This window comes from Cupressus sempervirens, chromosome 10 (assembly GCF_028749045.1).
Source record: "Cupressus sempervirens isolate cs-2001-9-10 chromosome 10, ASM2874904v1, whole genome shotgun sequence".
Taxonomy (NCBI): domain Eukaryota; kingdom Viridiplantae; phylum Streptophyta; class Pinopsida; order Cupressales; family Cupressaceae; genus Cupressus; species Cupressus sempervirens.
This window is the reverse complement of record NC_143127.1, coordinates 665,113,515-665,122,687: the sequence shown is the minus strand read 5'-3', so window position 1 is coordinate 665,122,687 and position 9,173 is coordinate 665,113,515. Positions and strand designations below refer to the sequence as shown.

Genomic DNA, 9,173 nt, shown 5'->3' with positions numbered 1-9,173 from the left:
ACAATCTCGGTTCTCTGATGCAAGAGCATCCTAGGTTACCTTGTAATCCTTCTCATTTTGTTCATTCTTCCAATTACTGCTGAGTGCCACTTATTTCTGAATCAATAAAGTAATTATTGTTCTCTCTCCTTGGTATTGATTCTATATTGTTTCTTCTATTGTGTTTATTCAAAAAGATTTGTGGATAGTTAGGTGTGCCTTTGGGCCTAGCTATTTCTAACCCTTCTTGTGTCACTCTCTATCACCAAACCAATACTCACTCTTTCCCCAAACCTTAATCTCCAAAAACCAAAAAAGATTAAGATTAAAGCTCAAAATATATGTTTCAGAGATGGTTATTAACCTTTTTACCTAGTTGATAGAGGTTAAGAATTGAGAGATGAATTACCTCAAAGGGATAATAAGAGGCGAGTGTATGATGAAAAATACATTTATTGGAAATAGATTATGAAATAGATACATCGATTCCCTCTCCTAGGAAGCCGCCACATTCATACTCATAACTTCTCCTCAAAAACATAGTTCTACATTGGCCTCCTCCTTCTCTTGTCGCCATTGTTATGTAAATGTGATGGTATCTTCTACTCTCTTTAGTGCAAATAAAGCATGGATGTATCCCTTGTAAAGTTGATAGGCTTCACTCCTTGAGCATCATTGACCGGATTATCCAAATTTCTCGGTAGTCTTACACTGGCTAAAAGTGAAAGCAATGTTGAAAAAATGGTTAAAAAGTAGGAAATGATGGATTATCCTCATCGTAGTCAGTGGCAGGAAAGATTGTTCATTTGTAGGTGGAAGAATGTGATCCTTCATCGTCATTCTTTCCTAACTAAAAGAGTATGGTGTTGTACTAGAAGAACTGCCCTATCTAGATATCTGACCCTGCCATATTGATGAATCAGCAGGAAGGGAGAGAGAGGTAAAGGCAGGGCCCAATTAGTACCCAATGGCACAATCTGGATAAACAAAAAGTGTGTCATGGCGACACCATGAACTCCCACCATTACATCACATGAGTTTAAGGATTGAAATATATCTACCATTTCTGTCTCTCTTCTTGGATTCATTATTTCTACCTCGAACTCAATCTTTTCCCCCAATTTAACGATGGCCTTCTATTTCATTATTTCCCTCAATTTTTGCCTTGAAATTATCACTAATTTGGGCTTTTCTAGCTGAGAAACATTAGCCCCTAAAGAGGATGAATTTTCTTTGTCATTTGTGCTCTTTATTTGAGGCATGGAGTTCAATCTAGGGGCATAGGCTTTGCTCAAAAGTGCCGTGAAATCTCTGATGTTAGTCCCATCTTTCATGAGCTCTGGATTCACACTCAATTCATCATGTATGTTGAGTCCAATTATCATCTCTAGAAAATAGTGGATTCACTTATCATTGCTAAAATCGATGACAGGGTAATTGCTGAGCTTTGCAACAATCTCTCCATATGTTTTCATCCACCAGTTATGGTACTCAAGAATCACAAAAGCCACCTACCTATTGAGATGTAGGGATGTTATGTAGAGAGGAATCAAACCGTCATTGAACTCATGGTAGAGGTTTCCTATGTATCCCCCGATGGAGAAAACTATGGCAGGCACATCATGCTGGACTTGGCAGGATTCAACATTAAATTCCCCTATTTTGAGGGTGATTTCATCCATGGTGTTCATGGTGCTCTATTCTCATTTGCATGTATAAGGCTAGATTTTCTCCTGAACTGATTTATGATTGTCCATGTGAAGAGAAATATAGGTAGTTTCAGAATGAATTCTCACATCCCCTCTCAGATAGCAAACATATGTTCTGTACTGAGAATGGTTGCAACAAATCATTCCTCCGCCATGGTTTCCAGAGGCATTCTTTCTTCCTACATCTGCCTCAAAAAATTAGATCATTTCAATTTAATTCATTCCTTTGTTGCCATTAAAATTTGAATGTAAGCACAAAAAGAGAGAGGAGTGTTGTTTTTACCATTGATGAAGGAAGAGTAGCTCAGATCATCAAGCTCAAACTTCTTCTTCTGCTACTATTGCCGTGTTATTTCTAGATGATAATTATGAAGGGCTACATGAGTCTATAGATTTGTATTTTCATAAAGCATGCCCCCTTTACTAGCATCTATAACACACACAAAAAAATAATATTTTGGATTAAATTCAAGAACCCATTAGCCAACAAAGATTTGATGACAGAAAAGCAACACCAAATATCAAAAACACAATAATAATTGAGCTTACGTAGATCAGTAATAGGGTTAATGAAGCTTATGTAGGCAAAAGTTAGACCATTATTTTTTTTCACTCTACTAGATTTTTCTTGCTTCATGTGAACTTGTAGTTTTTTTTGCGTACGACCTTCTTCTTGCATTCCCCTTCTGTCGGCACTTGTCATACCGCATTTACTGCAGGAGCTTTAGGTTAGGATATAATGGCTCCAGCCAGCGGTGAACCAGTTGTTTCTGGTGTTCATGCTACTGCTTCGGACTGCCATGGTGCCGCCACCAAACAAACGCCCACACAAGTTTGTCTCGAAGGTTTTCCATGAGGTAAGCCTGATATTGTCCTTCCTTTGCAAGAATTTGATGCCGCATGTAACTGGTTAGAACAACATACCTTGATTGGGTATTTTTTTGGTAGGACCCCACCTGAAGCTATTCTTAGAGAATGGGTTAACAAAAGTTGGACCCCGCATGGCGTCCACTTTGATGCTGTGCAAAACCTTACCAAAGGTTTTTTTTTATTTTGCTTCACTAACTCATCACAAGATGACGCGGTTTTTACCAATGGCCCTTGGTCTGTGCATTCCTCTCTGCTTGTATTTCAGAAACGGTCTCGAGACTTCTCTGTCTCAGATGATAAAAAGCTTAGGGTTCCTGTTTGGGTTGAATTCCCAGGTCTACCCTTGCCCTACTGGCCTTTTATTGAGTCTATTGCCCAAGCCCTTGGCAAAGTTGTTACCAAGGAACCAAATTTTTTTTTTAATGCTCACCCTCAGCGACGTTTTTGCATTGAAGTTGATCTTTCTAAAGATCTCAAGGATTCGATGGAAATCCAGATTGGTGCTCAAACCTTCACACAGAAGGTGCTTTACTTGAACCTACATAACACCTATTATAGGTGTCAGTCTGCAAAACACAAGATCAGGGACTGCCCTTTGGCCACGCCTAAGGTCAAACCCTAGCCTAAAGTGATGCCTGTTAAGTAGGTCGAAGGAAAAAAAGAAGAATGGGTTATTGTTGGGCACAAAGGCAAGCCTGCCTTGAATCCTTTGGCCCCCAAGCCATCCTATGCAGCCATAACCATGATTCCTACTACTTCCATTGAAGTATCAACGCCTGCTAGCATGGAGATGCCAACGGCTTCTGTTGCGCCAGTTTCAGTTCTACAGGTTTTAAACCCTACTGGCTCATAGGGGATTAAGGTAGCCGCCAGGACCTCATCCTTGGCTAGGGCTCGTTCTCCCCTTGTAGTCTCTTCCATAGTACCACCAGCAATAAGGCATTCTCATAGTCCTCCTGGAAGTCCGAAGATATCAGGGGTCAAACGGCAGGCTATAAGTCCAGAGGATTTCTTGTCTAACTTTCACCTGATTTCTACCTTTATGCAGAATAGTTACTCCTCTCTCGAGGATGAGGATGATATGGAAGAGTTCTCATGAACTTCCTCTCCTAGAATGTTTGAGGTCTTACAGACCTCCCCAAAAAATTCTATGCCTGGGATACCCGTCATAGACTTGGGAATTTAGATTTTTTTTGCCTGCAAGAAGTTAAGATTTTTGGTTTCATGCGTTTTGCTGCATGCCGAGTCATTTGGCAAGATAGTGTCATGTTTTCTTCTCAGCATGAAGTTGGCTGAGGTGGTGTAGTTACTCTCCTATCACCTCACCTTCATTCTGCTATTATTTCACACGGTTCTGATGCCACACACCATATTATTTGGCTTTTTCTTTCCATCAACAATCATTCTTTTGGAGTCATTAATGTTTATGCCTCCAATGATGCTGTGGAAAGGGCACAAATATGGGTTTTGCTTGCTAACAACTTGTTGCCTACTACTTGGGTCCCGTGTGGGGACTTCAATATGGTTGAAGTGGCCTCTGAAAAAGATGGCATTCTACCTTTCCGTTGGACAACTGGGGAAAGACAAGCCTAGTTTCACATGTGTCATAAATTAGGCCTCTTTGATCCCAATACTAGCTTCCATCATGATAATGGGGCTTGGCACACTTGGTCCAATTTTTGAGCCGGTCTTGATCGCATATTGAAATGTCTTGATCGTGCTATGATCTCGGTGCAATCTTTATTTTATTTTTTTGAAGATCATGATCTACCTGTCATTCCCCTAATAGATGTGATGTTGTCAGACCACTATCCCATTTATTTTGGCATTTCTTGGCAAACAGTTGTCCCCAAAGTGCTTAAGTCTCAATTCTTCCTCAACACATCTGTGCTATTGCATGCCTCCACTATCTCCCACATACAATGTGTCTGGAATTTGGAACCACATCCACATTCCCATCGAGGTTGGATTCAATGGTGGAATGATGCTATTACTAGAACGACTCATTTTTTGCGCATCTACGAGCGTCAGCTAGCAATTTTTAGAAAATGTTCTTATGAAGCCAACACCCTTGCACTCAAAAAAGCCTCTGAAGCGCTCACCTTCAACCCTTTTGATGTGGATTTGCAACTTCAACTTGCCAAGCTTCGTCATGAAAAGAAAATTGCTGATAACTATGCTGCCCAAGGAGCTCAAATCAAAGCTTGTCTCCACTGGTTAGAGGTTGGCGACAAAGCCTCGAAGGAGTTCTTTCAGGCTCTACGAGCCCGTCATACCAATATTGGGATTAAAAAGATAAAATAGGGAACTGAGGTTCTTTCCAATCTGCCAGACATCCTGCAAGCTTTTGTTTTTCACTATGAGAATGTTTTTGCTTCGCAGGGCCATTCGGTTGCTCAGGAGGAGGCTCTCAGAAAGTGTATTTCTGTTACTCCAAACTGCCTTGCGGTTGAGCAATGCACTTTCTGTGAGCAACTTCTCTCCCTCCGAGACCTTAAAGAGGCAGCTCACTCCATGGTGGATGACAAATCCCCTAGTTGTGATGGATTTCCCTGTGAATTTTACAAACATCTTTGGGAGCAAATTGGTCCTGATCTGCACAAAGTCTATCTTGAAGAATACCATTCTAAAAGCTTAGGAATGATCATAAATAAAGGCAATATTAAGTTCATACCTAAAGCTAGCGATCCTGAGGACATCTGCAACTGGAGGCCCATCACCCGCCTCAATGTGTCTTATAAGATCATTACTAAGGCGCTCTCTCTCAAAATCCGCCATATGCTTCCTCTAATTGTGCGGCCTGAACAAACTGGCCTCATCAAATCCAGGTATATTCTTGACAACATCATTGCTATTTGGGAAGGTATGGAATGGGCCCGTAAGTCCAAGCAGCAGGCTATCTTTTTAAAGATAGATTTTGCTAAAGCCTATGATCGTATTGAATGTCCTTTCATTTTGGCTATGCTTCAGGCTCTGGGTTTTGGTCCCAATTTCCTTTAGTCTGTGGAGATGCTCTTTGGTGATGCTAATGCTTGCATCACCATCAATAATTCACAAGCTAAAGCTTTTGGACTTTTTCATTCCAATAGACAAGGTTGTCCGTTAGCTCCTGTGCTTTATGTCCTTGCTGCCGAAGGCTTTGTTTATTTACTTGCTCATTTTGTGTCTTCTGTGCTAGTCCGTGCCATTTCCTTGCCTGATTCTTCCTCCCAATTAGTCAATGGTCATTTTGCTGATGATTCCTTTCTCACTCTTCTTGAGGATGAAGAAAATATCAAAAATGCATTAGATTGTCTTGACAATTTTTGTCAAGCCTTTGGATCTGCCATTCAATGGCATAAAATGCTCTGTTACCGATAGTCTTTTTTTCTAGCTCCAGCTTGGCTCAGCCAATTCCAATGGAAATGGGCAACTCATGGAGAAATTTTCTGCTTTTTTGGCATTCCCTTTGCTTTCCAGGCTTCCCCTGTGGAACTTTGGAATGCTGTGCTTACAAAAATTACTAAAAAGCTTGATTATTGGATCACTAAGCCGCTTTCTCTTGCTGGTAAATTCCAGATTTGTTCTAAGATTTTGGATGCCACCCATGTGTTTTATTCTTCTTGTTGGGCTCCCTCCAAAGCTTCATACCTCAAAGTAAAATGTTTGCTCAGAGATTTTCTTTGGGCCTCTAGTTCTGACCATCATGGTTTTTATAGAGTTGCTTGCGATTTTTGCTGTCTCCCAAGGAAATCTGGGGGTCTTGGCCTACTTTCCACTTGGAAGTAGGGCCTTTCCCTCTATGCTAAATGGATTATCAGAGCTATTTCTGGAGATGAAGCCTGGAAAATTCTTGTTAGACATTGCATCTCTTCAGGCTTCCCTGCTAACAGACCGACCTAGAAGGGAATTAATTTTTAGAATCTTCTCACTATGCGAGAACTAGTGGTCATACAGGGCTCCTTCATTATAAAGGGCATCTAGAAAGCCTAGGAAGCTGTTAAACCTTGGCTTTGTTGGGCTGGTAATGAGTTCCACAATGGGCTATCCTTAAATCAGCAGAACATTTGGTGCTCTCCCCTGTTTGCCTTCCAGGGTATTCCTCTTGCCAAGACTCAAGGTACTAGTGCTCTGCATTTCTATAAACGAGGCATTCACACTACTAAGGATATCTTTTCAAGAGTCACCATGAATTTCAGGTCTTGGGAGGATATGCAAGTTCAATACTGCCTTGTTCGTGCCGATCGTCAGACTTATGAGCTTCTGTTGTCTTCCATCCCTATGCACTTACTTCATAAAGTGGGGATTCAGTCTGTTCAACCTTGGTGGTATGATTGGAAGTGGTTTCCTGACACTTCATTTACCAATTATAAGCCCAATATGGGATATAGATGGCTTTCGCCCCACCTTCCGATGGTAGACACGCTTAATCAACGGTGGCATTTGCATTCTTCACTTTCTCAATGGAGAAAACAGTTCAACACCATTTGGAGTGCCATTACAAAACCTAAGATTGCTCACTTTTCTTGGTGCCTTGCTTTCCAAGGTCTTCCCCTGGGGGCATCACCTCAAGCACATTGGGGTTCCTAACTCCAGATGCCCCTTCTATGGCCAACCTGAGTCCTTTTTGCGTATTTTTTGGTTTTGCAAATGTGCTCAGAATTATTGGCACTAGATCCATGATTTTTTCAAGCCTTTCAGGCCCGAACCTTTTTCATGGCACATGATCCTTCTGGGTGATTCGGCCAAATTTCCTTGAAAGTTTTCCCAAATTTGGCATACCTTTAGGATGGAAATTTTGTTTTCTCTAAGGAAGGATAAGAATGCAATTTTATTCACTCACTTTTTTTGGATGTTAACATTGCAATGTACACTAAGGCATGCATTTGTAACAATGTCATTATGTAGATACAGGTGCAAGCTAATAAAGTTGCACTGGAGGTTGCCCACCAACAAGAATTGTTAAACCACTGGGGCAATGCTCCTTGTATTGTTGCCAGAGTGCCTCTGGAGGCCTCAGTTGACGCTTCCTCATCCCGTGATCGCCGTTCCAGACGCCAGTCCTCTGGCCACCATTCTCACACGCCACACTCCTAAGGTCCCCGCCATCGCTCTCCCAGCGGTGGTCATGGTGGTTGGAGGCGCCGCTTCGCTTCCCCACCATGTGGTGGTGCTGGCTAGTCCCTGACTCCACCCCCTGGGCGGGTTTCTGGCTGGTCTCCAGCTCCTCCCCCTGGACGGGTGCACCCTGGCAAGTTTCCCTTGTTGGCCTTGGCAATTTCTCCTCTGCGGCCAAACAAGAAGGATGCGGAGACTGCAACTACCCCAGATCCTGCAGATGCAGCTGACGGCTAGACTGTTCCTAGTCTGCCTTACAATCCCACTGATGCGTGGGGATTTCTAGATAAAGATGATCCTCCTCCCTCTGTTGGTACTGCCTTGGCAGCATGAGGATTGTTATTTTTTTTTTTTGATGAATAGTTTATAGTTGCTGGCTGCGGCCATGTTGTTTGCTCTGGCTTTGGCCGATTGAACTCATTTGCAGGGTGATCCTATATCCCCCGACCCTTTTTTGTGAATTGTAATCTTAGTAAATTTTATTAATTGAAAAGGACTATTCATCAAAAAAAAGTTAGAGCATAAGAAAATAGTTATAATTTAAAAAATCATTTTCTTGAATTCCATTTTTAGTCACATAGCTTTTCATACATCATTCTATCTCTATAGTGGTACACAAACATATTTTTTATGAAAGGTGTTTGGTGTTAAAATGTGGTTAGCTTGGAGAAAATTTTATTAGATATTAATATAATAAGAGATTGATTATAAATTTTAAAAAATTATACAATTTTCAAAGGAACTTTAACTGTCTTGAATGTAAGATATCAAAGAATAATCAACATAAAATGAAATTTATATAATATTACAATTTTTTTATATTAAAAAAATTCAAGATTTATGGAGGCTTTCAATCTTTATTTTATTTCTAAAACATTGAATGTAAAATTTTTTATTATTTTGAAAAAATATTTAATTATCTAAGATAGAAATACATAAACATAGCATGTAATAGCTCTCTCACACCTTTTAAGGGATGGAAAATAATTATATTTTTTAAATCAAAAGAGACATCAAATTGAACAATTATAATGTAATTTTGTAACATACTTTTCTCTAAGATCATTATAAACTTTGTACAATGAAATCATTTAATTATAAAACTATTTAAATATATTAATAAATAAATAATTTTATAAATGAAATGATTAAAAAATGATTTAGCTAAAGAACATATATCATTTGTTTCCAAATCAATCTCTCTCTCTCTCTCTCTCTCTCTCTCTCTCTCTCTCTCTCTCTCTCTCTCCCCTTAGATATATATATATATATATATATATATATATATATATATATATATATATATATATATATATATATATATATATATATATATATATATAATTATAATATTAAAATATATTAAATATTTTAATAATTTTTAATATCAATTTAAAAATACAACCACAATCATACTAACAAAATTTCTTATACTAGAATGAAAAAGAAAGCCTGACATTCTATACAATGTAGAACATGAGCAAACATATATATTTAAAGTTTCATTTTCAAAGTTCT

At 39.5% G+C, this 9,173-nt stretch overlaps 1 pseudogene; it reads right to left on the bottom strand.

Moving 5' to 3' along the window:
* Nucleotides 1-815: 815 nt before the first annotated feature.
* LOC149535588 (xylan glycosyltransferase MUCI21 pseudogene) lies at nt 816-2,391 on the bottom strand (annotated as a pseudogene).
* Between the last annotated feature and the right edge of the window lie 6,782 nt (nt 2,392-9,173).